We start from the raw sequence: 19093 nt of genomic DNA, 5'->3' as shown, positions 1-19093 counted from the left end.
GAAACTGGACCATACCTTCATGACTAGAGACAGTCCAAACCTGAGGGGCAGATTCATCTGCAGGAAATGCAGATTTCTTAAGTGGACAGACTTTTCAAAAGTCTCAGCAGATTTTATAAATCGCTTACAGATTTTCTAAAATTTAGTACAGTTGAAGCGTATTTGCCCTCGACCTATGGAATGTCAGACTCCACCGATGTATGAAACATATTTCTGCAGATATTGATCATATGTATGAGGTTTGCACTGCCTCTTGAAGATTTAAACATTTGCTTCAGAAGACATCACATAGCAAAAGGAATAGCACAGCTGTCCTAAATATGCAATATGTGGGTAATTCATCACTGACGCAAAATACACATCGAATATGGTCCCCAACAATAGCTCAATTCTTCTGTAGAACATCTTTTTATTGTAGGGTTTCCATAAACAAAATGCATTTTAAAGCTTTCACAACAATGTCTTCAACCTTTCCAGAAATCATAAATCCCTAGCACCCATCCATCTCCCCTCCCTGGATACCTCAGGCTCCCATTTGGAGGACCGGACATTTCAAATCTTTCCAGCTGAATCTCATTCCTGTTTTGTCAGCTCCTGGCATATTTCTCCCTAAAAGGACTCAAGGTCAGCACCATGACCCTTGTGTTATCGTGAAACATGGCTATGTGTCTCACCATTTTGTAACCCCCCCCCTTACCTACCGTAAAAGCATTTCTGAATCTGCTTAGATTCACATGCTGTGCATATAGTCCGACATCTCGTGGTAATCGCAGAGTATTGCATCTTGTCTTTCGAGAATCAAAAGGGGACGTCGACACAGGCGTTCTTGTAACACTATCCCAAACGTGACGTTTAGTGTATCCAAAATCCCTCACGTGTCGAGGTCCCTCTGGTTGTGTTTTTTCTGCCGTGAGGGAGCCTTATTACTATCGTGAGGGAGTACAGATAGAGAGAAAATAGTAAGATTTCTATGTTCTTTCTACTCCGAGGGGGGAGGAAGGGTGGGCGCATGTGAATTCAAGCGGATACAATCATCTGAAATGCTATTACAATAGGTAATGCACGTCTTCTGATGCTTGTGAATCTGCTTAGAAACACATGCTGTGCATAGACTAGCCAGCAGTGCCCAGAGATGATGGTGGGGTGTGTGAAGGAACAGTAGTAAAAGAGATGTCTTAATACCGCTTGTCCCACCTGAGAATCAGACCTAGAGTGTGTATCTAGGCAGTAGTGTTTTGTAAAGGTGTGTACGGAACTCCAGGAGGAAGGACGATCTATACATAGGGTGTCTGGATCTGGAGTAGTGGGAATGGAAGGCCATTGTGCCTCGCCTACTGGCTGTTGAGCACCCCAGTCTGGACACTAGTCTGCCGTCTCCTCAAAGGGATTCTCTCCCTTATCATAGGGGTCTTAATAGAATACTTCAGGCTCTGACAGCTCAAACACCTCCTCATGAGGGAACTGACGAAGTTTTTGAAACTTTTGACAAAGTAGCGTAAGAGTCTTCCTCCCTTGGTCTCTTAGGGGTGATGCATCTTTCCGAAAAATCTACAAATTTGGAAAGCTTGTTCATGTATCCCTCAAACCTATCTCTGGTCCATAGGGATGAACCAGAGGGCTCTGTAGGCGGAAAGGACTCTTTATGAGGACTGGGTTCTCTAGGCGGTTGAGATTTGTCAGTCAGTGCCTTAGATAGGGGCGGAGACCCATCTGAATATTCTTCTCGATGTGTCCTTTGGCTTATTTGCCACCCAAATGTTTGCCAGACTCTTCCGTATCTCTGACATATCGGGAGTGATTGACGAGCCCAATGGCTTTGTCACGGTTTTCTTTTTGAGGCGGCTTGGTGCTCTTATGGTGTTTGGGGCTGATGCCCTTTTGACTTGAATGCCCGGACGCATGCCGTATCGACGCTTGTGAGGAGGGCAGCCAATCAGTGATCGGTGGGTTCCATCGAAACCTCCGACGGTCCCGTTGGTGTCTGTTGCCTTCCTGACTAGTCCGTCGAAGCGGTTCGGGGGCTTGTGCGTTTTTCCTTTCGTGGTGTGGGTGTGTCCTTGTTGCCTGGGTGTTGTCTCCCCATAGCAGAACCGGTGGCCTGTGGGCCAGGGCCAAATCCCTCGGAACTTGCCTGTTCCGCAGAGAGGTCAATGGCCTCTGCATCAGAGCCATGGCTGTCGCTTACATCCTCGTCATTCGAGGCGCCTGCGCCGACGGGGGAGCTACTCTTGGCTTGCTGCATGGCCGCCCACTGCTACTTCTGCTGATTTTTTATATCGTCTTTGTGCGTAAAAGTTGGCAGCAATTGCAGGTTCGCTCGTCGTGATAACGAAGTAGACACTTGTTACACCTTCGGCGAGTGTCTTTCCATGGATATTTGCCATAGCAAGAAGGGCAAAATTTAAAAGGTGTCCTGTCCATAGCTCAGGTTAAAAGCGACAGCAAAACCAGAAGGGAAAAGAGGGGCAAAGGAAATGCATTCTACAAAAGATTCAAAACTCTGGAGCCCCACTCTCCCTACTGTATAGGCATGGACAGAGGGCTGAGGCCAAGCTGTCGACAACATCGACCGAAGCACCAGCCACCAAAATCTGCAGTCGTCTTCGGCGTTGGTTCAGGAGTAGTAGTTGATGAAGAATTGACTAATATTAAATGAGCAACGGTTGAGGACAAAGAAATACAAATTTAGCAATTTACGAGCTCCGCATAAGGTGACCAGATAGCTGGGTGGGAAAAAACTATCCAAAGTACCTCGACGCGCGAGAGGTTTTGGGTACATTACACGTCACATTAGGGATAGTGTTACAAGCTCGCCCATGTTGACGTCCCCTTTCGATTCTCGAAGACAAGATGCAATACTCTGCGATTACCATTAGATGTCAGACTATATGCACAGCATATGATTCTAAGCAGATTCGCAAGCATCATAAGTGTGGGGTACAGTCTCTCTTCCACCTCCTCCTCCCACAAGCCAAAAAGCACCATGAGTGTGCCAAGTTCTCTGCAGTACCCTTTCAGGTTCTTGATTCAGCCAAGGACCTTTTTCACAACCCCACCACATATGCCAGTATGATCCTAACTCGCCTCTGCAGTTTCTCCAGCAAAGCATGCTAGAGGTGGGGAACATCATAGGACAGCCTCACAGGGTCATACTGCTGCCAACTATGCAGCCATTTCAGGCTATGCAATTTGGATTGGCAAGCTATGGACGTTTTATGTATGCTCTTACATAGCACAGACCACAAGTCTGGTATTTCTGACTGAAGGGCTCTCTGATTTTTTTCCTTGATCTGCCACACCAGCCCCTAACATGGTTTTGGCTTAGTGATTTCCCTATATAATTGTGAAATGAGGCCTCGACAACCAAGCCAAGTGTTTAATATTTTCTCCAACAGAGCGAGGCCTCTCTGCATCTCCACTTTGGGTCGGTTAACACTCCCTTTAACTGTAACTAGAATGTAGAGATCTTTCCTATGCCCAAGTCTCCCGCGCCCCCCTGAAGTGTTTGCTAGGACAGTTTTTCTAAAGTCCACACAAGGGACTTCATAAAACTACCTTAGGCAATGTGTGTTTGGTCTCGCCCCTTTGTGCAACACATGCAGAGAGGAAAGCACTCACTTTAGTAACTTGCTTTTCCATCTAGGTTTTGTTACGGCAGTCCTTGTGGACTACATTACCAAGATCAACTTGGGTTTCATTTCCAGTTTGTTCTGGAGCTTCTGCGCCGGCTCATCTGGGTCAAGCCAGTCTCCGCTAGACCACGACACAGCGACTTGGCTTTCTTCAACGCAGAGATCAGGTTTAGGTAAGGTAAGGTTTAGGTAAGGTTATCAACTTAATGTGTTTCAGCCGTTCCTCAACCTGGGCTTTCCTGGCGGCTTGAATAATTTCTTGGCCGCACAGAAAGCGAAGCGCCTGCCAATAGTCCAAAAATACTTGCATGATAAATTCGATGTATCCCCAAAACTCTGTGTGCTCTGTCCTTCCTAACCTGTCTAGCCTGTTCCTCAAACACTTTCCCAGTTCCAACGAATGAGGTTTCTGATATAGTCTCTGATATAGTAAGGGGTATTTATGGTACTTCTGGCTCTGACCCTTCATCCTCATGTCCACTAGCTACCTCGGACTCTACGGGACTCCTAGATGACATGCATACCGTTAATGCCCCAACACCCTAAACTACCGGGGCCTGTCCTGACTCCGCTAGCCCTGCCACTCCTGTAGAATTTGTTTGTGTTAAAGCGGACAACCTTCACTCGACACCATTGTTTCCGGGCGCATGTTAACTTAACAGTGTTGACCTGCCCTGTCTAGCGCTTCCTTCTCTTGAGTGCATCTCCTCCATTACTAACAGCCCTTCGAAGATTGTGGACCCTCTTCCAACATCATGTTCTCTACGCAGAACACTGACTCGCCAGAAACCGTAGTCAACGTGTTCAACTCCACACCAGGCTGCCTAATGAATAGACTTGCTCCCATGAGGACTAAAACCATTAGGGATAATACGAACTATCACAAACGGTTTACTTCAGATCAGATCTTAACTTACTGGAAAAAAAGTCAAATGAAAGCAGAATCTACATGGCTCAAATGTACGTCGGAAGTAAATAAGAACTGGAAAATTTTAGAAAAACTTCTGAATCCTCAATTTTTATGCCAAAAAATGTTTTTCAACCCAACAGATTTCTGAGGCAAATAATTTTAAAAATAAATAAATAAAAACCGATTTGAAATTTTCAAATCCTCGAAAAGCGCTTTACTATTTTACCCAGTCCAACCATGACTGGCTTTTGAAAATAAAGTTCTTAAAAAAGGCACAAAGTTGACTTGGCTAGGGAACACCTACACACTTCCTATGCCTCAACCTGTTACGGAAGAGCATCCCAGATTTTTTATTTACCCCAGTTACCGTCCTTGAGAAGTTTAAAACTTTAGCCGACATACAGCCTTCACACTACTCGGAAAATAATATTCCTCCCAAACTAGTGCTTGCGAACAAGGAAACATTCACTCCTTTGTTCGTTTTGCCAATTCCTCCTTTAAATTTAAATTAGTGACCACATCTATTAAGGCGGTCACTAACTCCTCATGTTAAAACATGGTTTAGACCAACTGCAACCTCTTGTTGAAAATTCTGGATAAAATCGCAACCACTAAATACCAAGCATTTATCGAAACTACTGGGATTTTGCACTCTAGACAATCAGGCTTTAGACCGTTCCACAGTACTGAAACAGCCCTCATCGACCTTCAGTCCAATATGCTTAACATTATAAAGGAAATGCAGGCCTTCTGGTCCTATTGGACCCGTCGGCCGCTTTCGATCTCTTGGACCATGACGGTCTCCTTTCCACCTTAAGAAACGTTGGTCTATGCTGTGACGACTATCAACTGGATTCAGTCCTTCCTATCTCACCAGGTTTCTAGAGCATGTTGGTGGTGAAACTGTTTGTCTCATCACCTATTATCTGTGGCGTTCCCCAGGGGGCCTGCATGTCTCCACTTTTTTAATCTATACATCAGGCCCCCCCTCTAACATCCTAAAAAAGAATTAGATTTTCTTCACGAACTACGCTAACACCAAGCTAGTTCTGGAACTCTGGCAATTATGAGCAAGTCTTGATACGTCTTAGACACATATACTCTCAGATAGAGTCTTAGATGGACCATCAGTGGATGTCTCTAAACAGCAACACAACTGAGTTCTTGATTTTTGGACTTCCCCATGCAAGACGCAAGCTGAAACCAGACTAACAGCCTCTTGTCATTCGTGACTAGCATTCCAGTTGCCGAAGAAATAAAGGCCTTTGAGTTCTACCTGGACTCCGCGCTTAGGGCGGACGCCTATGTTAGCCGGATCTCAAATCTTGCTCATACCATTTCCACTTACTCAGTAATAACCACCCGTTTCTCTCAGAGACTAACTGTGCATCTCTCGCCCATGCTGCGATTCTATCGCACCTAGATTATTGTAATGACTTGCTGTTTGGCGCAAACAAGAAATGTTTGACTAAACTGCGAATTGTCCAGAACGAAATAAACTCAAGAGGATTTTTTCAAAAATCAGGAGCACTGTCCTCAAATAACCCGAGGACTTTTTCAGCAACTAATTTGAAAATCGGAATCTAACAAGTGTATGCAAACAATTTTTGTAATAGTGAATATAAGGAACAAGTTACTTACTTGTAACTGTTCTCCAGCATGGGTCTGGCATGGATTCACATGCTCATGAATATTCCCCGTCGTCAGGCTGGGAATCCTCTGTAAAGAAAAAATCAGTATCAGTTTCCTTTCTGATCTGTCTTTCTTAGTAGTAACCAATCACTGAACTCTGGGTCATACTGCCCCCAGCCAATGACTGCCCTCTCCCCAAGCCCCGCCTTTGGCAGCCATCCTCAGATTTGGTAGCAAGCAAAGTGGCAGTATGACCAGGTGAAGAGCTGCAGAGGGGTATGTGGGAGGGTTCGCATGTGAATCCATGCCAGACCCATGCTGGAGAACAACAGTTACAGGTAAGTAACTTGTTCCTTCTCCAGCATGGGGTCTGGCATGGATTCACATGCTCATGAACAAGAGAATACATAGCAGTATACACATGCACAACCACGGGAGGTGGCAAAGGCTAAACATTAAGCATTACATCCAAAACTCAACATTAAGCAATTCTTACCGCCTCACCAGGCTCACCTTAGGCGAACAGGTTGCGCAGAACTGCTTGGCCGACCCTAGACTCCTCCTTGGAGTCCCGATCGACGCAGTAGAATCTTGTGAAGGTGTGCGTCGATCTCCACGTAGCAGCCCTGCAGATGTCCAGCAGGGGCACACCAGACAGGAACGCTGTGGTAGCAGCGATCGCTCTGGTCGAATGGGCTCTGACGGCCGGGCAGCGATCGGTTTGCCAACCGGTGACAGTGCATGATGCAGCCGGAGAGCCATCTGGAGATGGAAATCTTCGAGACAGCCTTCCCTTGATTCACAGACCCAAAGTTCACAAACAGTTGTGACGTCTTCCGAAAACTCTTTGTGCGGTCCACGTAGAACTTCAGCGCTCTAGCTACATCCAGTGAGCGCAAAGTCCTCTCGGCCGGCGTCGAAGCCGACGGGAAGAAAACTGGTAACACCAAGGGCTCGTTGAGGTGGAAGTCCGACGGCACCTTGGGCATGAATGAGGGGTGCGTCCTCAGCACCACCCTCGTGTCATGAAAAGTCAAGTATGGAGGCTTGCAAGATAGGGCCTGGATTTCTCCCACTCGTCGTGCAGAGGCGATGGCCACAAGGAACGCCGTCTTCCATGACAGGAACTTCAAAGGCACCAAATGCATAGGCTCGAATGAGGCCCCCATGAGCCTGGTCAGCACCACATTAAGCTCCCACGCCGGGGCAGGAGCCTTCACTGGCGGGAACGATCGGAATAGTCCCTTCATAAATTCCTTCACCAGGCGATGAGACCACAAGGACGCCCATCTCATAGTCCTGGTATATCGGGAGATGGCAGCCAGATATATTTTGATGGGAGTCGTGAGCCAGTCCAGCTCTGGCCAGCGACAGTAGGTACGGCAGTACTTGAGGGGCCGTAATCCGCAGAGGGTTAATCTTCAGTGCACGGCACCAGACCGAGAACCTCTTCCACTTATGACCGTAACACTTGAGAGTTGAGGACGCCCTGGCTTTTGCAAGAACCTCTCTGCAGTCAGCCGGGATATCGTACGCTCCAAACTCTAGTGCTGCAGGAGCCAGGCCTGCAAGTTCAGCGACTGTGGGTCGTGATGGAGAATGGCGCCTCCTTCTCTGGAGAGATCTGCGTCTGCCGGCAGCTTGACTGGTGGGGACGTTGACAAGTCCAGAAGGTCCGGGAACCAGATCTGCCTCGGCCACGCCAGTGCGACGAGGATCATTCTGCACCTGGACTTCTTGAGCTGGTTGATGAGACGGAGCAGCAACGGCAACGGAGGGAACGCGTATAGAAACAGGCCATCCCAGGGGAACGAGAAAGCATCGCCCATGCTCCTCGGCTGCGGGAACCTGCTGGCGAACTTCTGGCACTTGGCGAACAGGTCGATCTGGGGTTTGCCCCATCGTTGAAAGAGCCGATCCACTTGATCCTAGCGTAGTTCCCACTCGTGGCCCGAGCGTAGCTCCCTGCTGAGTGAGTCGGCAAGTGTTTTTTTTATTCATGCCAAGTGGAAGGGAACTAGAAACATCCCCTGGGCGACAGCACAGTGCCACAGATCCTGGGCCTCCTTGGATAGGGCTGGGGATCTGGTGCCCCCTTGCTTCCGTATGTAGAACATCATGGTGGTGTTGTCGGTGAAGATCCTCACCACCTTGTCCTTGAGGGACAGAAGGAACGACCTGAGCGCCCAGAACACTGCTCGGAGCTCCAGAATGTTGATGTGGAGAGACCTCTCCTCCGGGAGCCAAAGGCCTCTTGCGTGGAGATCACCGGTGTGGGCCCCCCAACCCTCCAGAGAGGCGTCCGTCGTCACCATCAACTGAAACGCCAGGGTTTGAAAGACCATGCCTGTAGTGAGGTGAGCATGGGTACCCCACCATAGGATCGCCCGACGGAACTCCTCGTCGAGAGGGATCCTGTCCTCGAAGCAGCCCGTCGCCTGAAACCAGCGGGCGTCGAGGAACTCCTGTAGCGGACGCATCCGAAGTCTGCAAAGGGGTACAAGATAGATGCATGAGGACATCATCCCGAGAAGGGATTTGATGGACCTCACCCTGGCCACGTCCGTGGCTAACAGGCGCCGCACCTTGCCCAGGATGGTCTTGGTTCTCTCCTCCGACGGGGAGGCCAATTGTTCCACTGTATCGAGCTTCGCTCCCAGAAACAGTGCTACTTGCGATGGAACCAGGTGGGATTTGGGGTAGTTGATACCAAACCCCAGTTCTGTGAGCAACCGGACGGTCCTCGCTGTGTGTTCGACGGCGAGTTCCCTTGTCGTTGCCCGGATTAGCCAGTCGTCCAGGTAGGGGTAGACGTGGATCCCCTGCAGGTGCAGCTGCCACTGGTGCCAGGCACTTGGTGAATAACCTGGGTGCCGACTTTAATCCGAACGGTAGGGCTCTGAACTGGTAGTGGCATCCCTGAACCACAAACCTGAGAAACTTCCTGTGCCCTTTTAGAATGGGGGATGTGGAATAAGCATCCTCCAGGTCCAATGACGATGTGAAGTTCCCTTCCTCCAGCTGTCCCAGCACGTGCTGGAGGGTGACCATCCTGAATTTCTGTGCCTCGATGTATTTGTTTAACCGACGCAGGTCCAGGATGAGGCGCCAACCGCCTGTCTTCTTTCTGACGAGGAAGTACCTTGAGTACACTCCGGAGCCCCGGAGCCTCCTGGGGACGAGGTCGGTGGCACCTTTCTTGAGCATCACTCTTACCTCCAACAGCAGTTGAGGGAAGCGATTCTCCTTCCTGGCCACGGGAGGAATGCGAGGGCACTTCTTTTGGAATTCCAGCGAGTGCCCGTTGGCCAGGGTGTCCAACACCCAACGGTCGGTGGAGATGGACTCCCACACGCTGACAAACTTCGTCAGCCGGCCTCCCACCGGGGTGCTTCGGTGGGGGCCCGACGACACAGCCGGGTCAGTCTTGCTTGGAGGCGGCCTTGCCACCGACGGCGGGATCCCCCTTGCTTGCCGCAACCTCTGTAGGCCTCCTGGGAAGAGGAGCGGGCCACCTGGCGGTAAGTGGAGGAGCCACCGCTGGATCCTTTGGAGGCACCCTGTCTGCCTCCGGAGCTCCGAAAGGGCCGTCGCTGTTGAAGCACCCCTAGGGCCCGGGCCGTCTCCGAGTCGGTCTTGATGGCCTGTAGAAACTCGTCCACGCCTTACCAAAAAGGTTGTTGCCGTCGAACGGCATGTCCAACACTCTGGTCTGGACGTCCTGGCGAAAGTCTGTCGCCTTGAGCCATCCTCGTCGTCGGAGGCAAACACTGTTGCCCAGTTGGCGAAATCTGGTATCGGCAATGTCTGTTGCCACCGTTATGGCGTGATCCAAAGCCACCTCGCCTTCCTGCAGAATTTCTAGGGCCTCCGCCCTCTTGTCAGGTAGGAAGTCTAGCAGGGGAGCTATCTTGAACCAGAGCTCCCTGTCGTAGCGGGCCACGATCGCCAAGGCATTGGCTGCCTTAATCATAGTCGCCGCCGACGAGATGACTCGTCGTCCCATGGAGTCCAACTTCTTGCCCTCGCTGTCTGGCGGGTAAGTGGAAGGTGAAGCCGCCGCACCCGCTGCCTTCTTCTTAGCCGCTGCCGAGACAACAGAGTCCGGCGTGGGCTGGGCTCTGAGGCACAAGGGTGCAGCATCGGGGACTCGGTATTTCTTCTCGTACCTGTCCCTCTTGGCGGGTGTCGTGGAAGGGTTCTCGAGGACAGCAAGCCCCTCGTCCCAGATGTCGTCGAGCAAAGGCACCGCGAGGACCGTCTTCCTCTTGGCCTCTCGTCGTTGGTAAAGAAACCCTTCCTTTGTTTGTTCTTCAGGGCAGAGTTGGAAGAGCTCGGATGCCCTGGTTATCATGGCGTGGAAGGAGCCAATTTCGTCGGCTGGAGAAGCCCGCGGGGGCGGGGGATGATGACAGGATGTCCGCTGTGTCATCGCCGCCGCCGTCTGTCCCAGTCGCCGTATCCTCTCTAGGGTCCGGCGAGAGGATTGAGGGGTCCACAGGCCTCACGGGCACGAAGGGCGGAGAGGGGTGGACCCTCCTCCGCTTGTTCGGAGGGTTTCCCGACAGGCCTGGTTCTGGATCCTTCGTCGGGGTACGTGGTAATCTCGTCCTTATCTCGGTATATAAGGATTGCATTGCCAACAAAATGGCCGCCAAGCTATCCTGGGGCTCGGGTAATGGCTGCGACGGACGGGATGGCCGCTCCACTGGGCCCTCTTCGATCACGTCAGCGGGGACCGCCCCTCAGAGGCTGATTCCGAGTCTGTAATGGCCACCAGCCCCTCCGCCCCCTCTTTTTCCGCCGGGGACTTCACGGGGGTCTTAACGATGGGCTGGAAAGAGGATTCCCTCCGCGGTGGCAGGGATACTCTGGGCCCAGAGGCCATTTCCATTGGCGTAGTCTCAGCCGTCTTCGCCAGGGTCGCAGCGACCACTTCGATAGAGGCCTCTGCCGGCTGGATCAAGGCCCTCACCACCTTCGGTGCATCCTGGGCCTTCGCCTTGGGGGGAGGGTCAGCGCCTCGCTCCCCTTTCGAGCTCGACCGGGGCCGCTCCAGCAGTTTACCCGGGTTCTCGGACTTCCTCTTCCCCGAACCAGAGCGCTGGCTCGTGGTGGACCGTGCCGGGGAAGTCGCACCCTGCTTGGCAGCCGAAGAGCCCGACCTTTCGGCGCTCCCAGTGCCCGCAAACTCGCGGTGCTTGGCCTTCTGTTGGGCCCCCGTTGCCGGGGCGCCCTCACAGGACTTAGAAGCCCGCTCAGACTTTTTCTTCACCTTCTCACCTGCTGTGCCCTTCTCCAGCCAGGCGGCGAGGCGGGAACGACGGTCTTGTTTGGTCCGTTCCGAAAGGTTCTTGCAGAACGCACAGTCCTTCTCCACGTACGTCTTGTCCTCATGAAGGCAGTAGAGGCATCGCGAATGCTCGTCCTCCTTGAGAACATTTTGTAATCCGCATCCAGGGCAGCACCTGAACAGTTTGGATCCAGGCGTCGAGCTTCCCTTGTCCTGGGCCATGTCCGTTGAGGTAGGCTGCAGATCTTCCAGAATCCTCCAAGAAGCGTAAACTCGACGAAAACTTCACCCTTTATGGGCGTAGAAGAATTCCGAAATGGGTCCCCGTTATCGGAAGTAGAAAAGGTGGAGCTTGAGGCTCGATTAAACCGAAAAAATGAGAATCTCCTGAAAAAGCACGAAAACGCAGCAAAAACTCGAGAGCTAAAGCACAAGGACTCCCAATACTTGAGCATGCGGTAAAAATCTGAGGATGGCTGCCAGAGGCGGGGCTTAGGGAGAGGGCAGTCATTGGCTGGGGGCAGTATGACCCAGAGTTCAGTGATTGGTTATTACTAAGAAAGACAGCTCAGAAACGAAACTGATACTGATTTTTTCTTTACCGAGGATTCCCAGCCTGACGACGGGGAATATTCATGAGCATGTGAATCCATGCCAGATCCCATGCTGGAGAACTATATTGATTTCATTCCCACATTGCTTTTCTTGTGTAAACTTTTTCGTGCTCTACATTAAATTGACTTATTTCCTTAAACCCACAATTGCATTCACTGGTTAATTATACAGAGCAGCGCGATTTAGGAACTTTTGAATTTGCAATTCTCAATGTGAGTTTTTTTATAAGCAATTAAAAATATATTTTAACTGAAAAATATGCATTTCTTTGCACCTAGTTATACATGCATATTAAAAAATGCTTGTTTACTTATTCCAATCAGGCAGCTGCAACAGTAGTTCCTTCCTGTGGTAATACGTGCACTACTGGTCCATACATTCATGGAACTCTGCGAGTGAAAGCAGGGGTGCAAGATGTCTTTTCTCCATTTTTGGGTGGCGGTGGGGGTATTTCTACTCCCTATTTTTTAAGTATTTGCCAATTTTGAGCAGGTAAAAGTGGCCAATACACCCCTTATCTGTAGGGCGGGGCAAGTAAGAACTTTGCAACACTAACTTTTTCGGTTTCAGGAATCAATCCTACTCCACTAACACATAGCAAGTTAAGTAATTTTCAACACTTGTTATTTCTCTGCAAAAGCCCATCCTTTATAAGTGCTTAGCTTTTCTAGGGCATGAGTGTCAAAGGCAGAAGGGGGACAGCTGTATGCAGGTGCGGATAAGGCAGACATGTAGGAAAGTCAGAGTTCCAGGGTGATTTCTCGACGAACAAGTAAGTATCAGACTTAGAGTTAGTAGAAGTGTTCATGGACTTCGTAGAAGGCTCCTTAGTTTCAACCAGCCCTCCAGATAAGGTGCGGATTGTGCCTTTTTACGCATGCAATTATAGCCAATACGGATGATTTAATTGTCTACTGCATAGTGTATGTTGTATTTATTTATTAAAGAAAAGAAAAAAAATACTTTCTACCACCAGATGGCACTGTAGCAAGCAAGCTCCTGCCATGAGGCAGATTTAAAGTGTTGTCATGAATGACCCTTCCCTTCCCAGTCTGTCTCGAAGACATGCATCCAGGGCTCACCCGTCCCCACGGCTCTGGGAGATATTTCCAGAAACCGGCGTGTCCATCACTCCACTGCTGCTTACTTTCGGTTTTCATTTGAAGAGGAAGAGTAAGCTGTAATAGGAGGACACACACGTACTTTTGGTTGTCATTTCAAGAGGAAGAGTAAGCTGTGAGGAGGAGGCCACAAACACAACAGAAGTGGCGACACCAGCCAGGTGAGCATCCCACCTTTCTGCTGCTGGCGCTTTTAAATTGCCTTTTTATTTTCTCTCTGACAGCCCAGACCATGCAAGATTAGATCGGATAGCAGTTATCTGATCTAATCTTGCATGGTCCAGGCTGTCGGAGAGAAAATAAAAACGAAATTAAAAACAGTTCAAAGGATCAGAAACATGCTTCTGGGCGCATTTTGTTTTCTTTCCCAGAGTCACAGCCCCCCTGAGAGACACAGGCTGAGTCCCTGATGAACATGTGGGACGCAGCCTGTTTCTCAGAAAGACTGACTTTGGGAAACACGTTTCTTTTGTCATCAGCAGCACAGCCTTTCTTATACATGATGTGACAGTTAAAGTGAGCAACACAATAAAGCATGCACCCTTTGAAAATGTGATCGTACCCGTAGCGTCTAATAGCCTGATATGCTGAAAAGTAAAGTTTGCTTAGATGTCCTTAGTTGAATGTTCTTAAACCATACATAGCACGCTGGAGGTTTGTGACAAATCTCGAAACCTAAGTGAGTTTTATGACACAACTTATTTTTTATGTGTTTTAAAGTGCTGCAAATAAAGTGGGTAAATCGGGATATTTTGCCTTTGCATCTCATATTTTTGAATTCAGGATGTGGAAAATAAAGGTACATTGATATTATTTTGGCCCAACATACTGCTATAAGGATTTACATGTTGTCATGATGCTTTGCGATGCAATTTGTGTATATTGCACGTAAACTCTATAGTGCAATATTATTTCAAAACTTAAATATTTGTTCCAAGTAAAGTTTGGAAGAAAGTGGCTGTGCCCAAATTGAAAGTGGGTTAAAATCCCTGCTTCCCTGTTTAGCGCAAGTGTGTGATCCTGGGCAAATAATGTAATCTCACTCCGACTTCAACTGCACAAATTGGAGTGCTTATACAGGATTATGTTAACACCCTTACAATAGGACAGTTTAGCTCCAATACTGCCACATAGAACTGCATTATTGCAGCACTGGCCCTCCCCTCAGTCTCGTAACACTGGATTTGACAGGCAGACATAGTCTCACCAGCCAGTCAGTCAGTGCACCAGAGATTCTAGTATAGCAGACTGCGGTAGAACCAACATTACATTTTCTCCCCTGTTGCTCCCAGCCACTGAAGATGCTTGGGCTGTCCAAAGTACTGCCCCACACCCTGCAATCTTGCAATCTCCTGTTATGCTATGATATAGAGTCTTTCATTGCACACCATCTGCCATTTTCACACTTTCTAGGACATTCAGGATCTGCAAGAAATGGGTGTCTCAGACTTAAAGGTTAACGGACTAACATTGAAGCTGCACTAAAATAGTCTCATTACAATGAGTAATGAAGTTAGATGCCCCTACACAAGTAAGTTTGCCACCCCTCCACTGTCTCTGAAGTTAGTGTGTTAGGGAGAATGTTCCGTTTAGTGCTAAATTCCTCCCACATTAGAGACCCCCAGATCTTTCACTGAATTTTGGGACTTTGTACTTTTAATTCTATGTGTTTTCTGCATTTTTTCTTTTGGTATTGGAGTCTGAAAAACGCCATAGGCATCATCTTTGCACGGTGACACACAGCACCTTCAGTGCAGTGGCACAGGGAAGTCGTTGATTTCCCAAAGGTTTAAAAACCTTCTCCTGGTGAAACGGTTTCCAAGAGCAGTGAAGTGAAGTGAAATTGACTTTACTTACATTTTGTAACTTTCTAGACCCAGCACACACTATCTTACCATAGGATGCTGGAGGGGTTACTTAGTATCCCCGTCCTCTAATTTCTCATGTAACATTTTTATGTTACACTTTGTATAATTAATGGCTGGTGGCAATAGTTTACTTTTCACTACCATTGGGAGTTTTTACCGCAGGCTGCGTTCGCAGCTGCAGTAAAGCACCCATGGGTGCCCATTTTGTCAAAATGGCCCGGTCGTATTTTTTTCACCATTTCGTGTTGGAAAGATCCTTCTTGAGATTTACTCTGCGCGCCAAACCAGATTTGGTATCTTTGTTTGTTTCGTCTTTGACTGGATTCACGAGTGAAGCCTGCCTCTGGCTCCAGTATGTCTGGCAGGGGCAGGAAGTGAGGGAGGTGCCTGAAACTCCCTGTGCTTAATCCCCTTGTTTACAGGAATGCACCCAAAAGGTGATTGGCCAGCTGGCTGTCCTTGGAGGACAGCCACCCTGCCATGTGATTGACAGCTAGGCTGGAACGAATGGGAGAAACCTGCATAAAAAGGCGAGGATTTTTTGGCTTGGAAGGCCGAGTTGACTACTGGACAAAGGAATCCGAAGAAGAACTTGGAAGAGATGCCTGCTGCAACTCCTGGGTTTGGCCGGTGAAGCCCTGCTATGCTGAAGCTCTGAATTCATTTTGACTAGAGAAGCCCTGCAAGGACGACTTCTTCCCGTGGGTTGGTGGGACCAATCAACCCCAAAGTGAACTCGCCTGGACATCCACTCGAAGCTGGCTGTACTTCCACTGCTGCTGGAACCAAAGTGCCAGGGAGAGGAACACCAAACCGAGTGGATCGCTTTTAAGTCGGACCCGAGCGCCAGTAAGATTCTCCGGACTACCCTGAAGCAGGACCGACCAAGCCTGAGCCACCTCAACAGAGTGCTGGACCCCAGATGCAAGGAGATTCTGAAGTGGAATCCGATAACCGCAGTGTTGCTATTTGTTGTAGACGTGAGGAGCTGAAACCGCGAAGTGCCGCTGAATTGAAGTTTGCCCATTGCTGCCGCTGGCCTTCTCATTGCAGTGCAGGAGTCCACAGACATCTTCCCTCTTGTCCCCACGACTGAGGCCCAGGAACACCAGGATCTGCAGAGCTGTACAGGAACAGAAGCCAGCTGGAACCATTTTTCTTCTAACAAAAGGTACTGTAAACCTAAGAGGACTTCTTGTTGTGTAGACTTACTTGCTCTCAATTGAGACTTGTCTTGGTTGCCATTGTAGAGTAGCTTGCAGCTTTGCCCCTCAAACGCCTCTCAGCTTGTGGCTCTTCAAGTGAATCTTATTTCTACAAACTTGTCTAAACCATTGTGCAAGACTTTGTTACCTGCCAAGAAGATCTTCAGCTCCCCTAGACTTTGCTCAACTAACATTGGCTGTCCTTGCTTCCTGAGAGACTCTTCTTACCTCTGACTCTGTGCCTTTACCTGGAAAGGGTTAAATTTACTTGACATTGGAAGGTCTAAAAAGGTACTTACCCGTTTCTGAATTGTTAACCTTTGCACCAAACTCAGTATTGCTCTAAATGTACCAGTGATCAATCAATGCCCACAGTGTCCTAGCTATTTAAGTCACCCCAGAGTGTAGGAAGTGTGTGTGCCATCCCCAATGGGTATCATCTGATTTAGAGAAACAGTGTGTTTTGAAGTATATTATAATTGTTGCATGTTTTGCTCCCTTCTGAAGAAGGCTTATATAACTGACTGTTAAATTAATAATTGTTTAATCAAGAAACCTTGAGTGCAAGTGTTTATTTGAATAACTGTCACTGTGAAACCTTTACAACCCTACTGCTCACATATATGGCCTGCTCAGCCACACTGCCGACCTATGTAGTACAGACTTGTACCAAAGGTTGGGTTCCTATTGCCAGGAGGTCAAGGTTTCTGTAGTCTTCCAAAGAATACTGCACACAATCTTGCCTAACAGGATCCATATACACAATCACTGGAATAGGGCAAAATACATATCAAACCCCTGAAAAGGAAGGTACAGATTAGTAGAAGCACTAGAGGTCCACAGAGATACAATCCCAACTTCAGAAGTCCATCTCTAAGATGTATGGGGCTTTGTGCCCCAAAGTTCAGCAAAGTTTCATACATTTTTGTGAAGCTGGAAAAAAATGAAGCTATGGTCTCTGGGGTCCAATGAACAGTTCCAAGTGTTAAGGGACAAGTTAATAAATGTGTCCCCAACTTTGAGTGCTTGTGTGAAAAAGCAATGGCAAAGCCAAACTAATAGAAAACTTTATAGCATTTCTCCGGTCAGGGACTAATGTTGGTGCAAGGTCTTCCCATTGAAAAATTCAAAAAAACTTGACGCAGTGCCCCTCCAAGGACAGCACTGGACAGAGGTAAGCAGTTTCGGACGTCAGCCACCGATGCACAGCGACGCAAAGGGATTGAGTTGCCGCAGTCAGACTTTGCCTCCTATCTCGGGACGAATTTCACAGAGGTAAGTCTTGTTGCACAAGCTGAAGATGCCCCATGTTCCAGGCCTCAACTCGAAATAGCAACATCTGTAGCACCGTAGCCCAAACTCTGAGTTGGTCAGACACTGGGTGGTCCAGGGGCCCTTCCAAAGGCTCTTCTTCATAGGACTCAAGAGCTAACATCGAGAATGGATGTTCCCTCCACTACAAGGGTCACAACTCCTAGAGGGACTGCTGAAGATCGGCCACAAGACAGGGCTCTACCAGGACAGCAACAGATGTTGGTCGCCAGGCCTTCTTCCAACGGGTCTCCTGCAGTCTCGAGGGTTTGCAGCTGGAAAGTATTCTTGGCTCCTTCAGTTTCCATGTAGCTGCCCTGCAAATGTCCAGCAGGGGAACGCCATAGTAGAAGACACGGCTCTGGTGGAATGGGCTCTCCGTCTTCCTGGCAACGGCCTGTTTGCAAGCCGTTGACAATATGTGATGCAGCCAGAGAGCCACCTGGCAATGGAAGCCTTGGAGAGAGCTGGCCCTTGTCCCCACCAGGTACAAATGTTACAAAGAACTGAAGTTGTGCAAAAGTCCAACAAATGTATAGTCCGTTCTGCCGGAGAATGCTGGGAACAAGGCGGGCAGAACTAAAGGTTTGTTCAAATGAAAGTTGGACGGTAGCTTTGGCATGAAAGATGGACGTGTACGTAGCGCCACCTTGGACTGATGGAAAGACAAATAAGGTGGTTTGTAAGAGAGCCTGTAACTCTAACAAGTCTGGCCAAAGTGATAGCCACCAGAAAGGCAGTCTTCCAAGACAAAAACGTTCGAGAAACTCTGAAGAGGCTCAAAAGGAGGACTTGTCAATTTTGACATAAAGACATTGAGCTCCCATGTAGGGGCTGCAGCCTTCACAGGAGGGAACACTCTTAACAGACTGAAAGGTGAAAAATAAAAGCTAGGCACAGCATCGTCATGTTTTTGGTTAAAGACTTTTATTCAACTGAAAATGGGTTGGGAAAATGCCTCTCTGACCCTCCTCTAAAGAGGAGTTTCAGTACCGAAAAACAAAAACTAAGAATCTTCGGTGTAAGGATGTCAGAAGCTATAAAGCCGTCCTGGTGTCCAAACGTCCTTATCCTGACCCTCACAGTATAAAAAAAATAAAGTGAGAAAGTAAAAGTCTTCAACCTGGTGTTTGCAAAAGAAAAATAGAATGGTTCCAACATAAATGTTTTCCAAGATGGAAGACCTTTCCCTGGATTCTTCAATGGGAAGGCAGTCTCTTTAATAACAGTTTGTTTGCGTCTCTCCTTGGTTCACAATACTCATGTTAGGTAACAAGTTCTGTAGCAATCTTTCTTTAACACAAGTTCCTTCTTTGTCTAACAAGCATTGTCCTTTACCATTTCTTGTAGGTTGGCAAATTGCCTTGTATACTCCACATGCCAAGACTCTTTATACACTTCCAACTGCCTGGTGTGCTCTTCTGCCAGAACTTCTCTTGCATTTCCAACTACTCCCCTTCTTGTGTGATTTCAACTACCTGGTATCCTTCCGTTGCCAGAATTAAA

At 48.5% G+C, this 19093-nt stretch overlaps 1 protein-coding gene across 2 annotated transcripts in view; it reads right to left on the bottom strand.

The window, feature by feature from the left end:
- LOC138569240 (meiosis-specific coiled-coil domain-containing protein MEIOC-like) overlaps positions 1–19093 on the bottom strand; it is a 458384-nt gene that overhangs the window by 74653 nt on the left and 364638 nt on the right. The gene's annotated exons all lie outside the window — the stretch shown is intronic.

This window comes from Ambystoma mexicanum, chromosome 2q (assembly GCF_040938575.1).
Source record: "Ambystoma mexicanum isolate Mex_15411 chromosome 2q, UKY_AmexF1_1, whole genome shotgun sequence".
NCBI classification, from domain to species: Eukaryota; Metazoa; Chordata; class Amphibia; order Caudata; family Ambystomatidae; genus Ambystoma; species Ambystoma mexicanum.
This window is presented reverse-complemented; position numbering and strand designations above follow the sequence as displayed.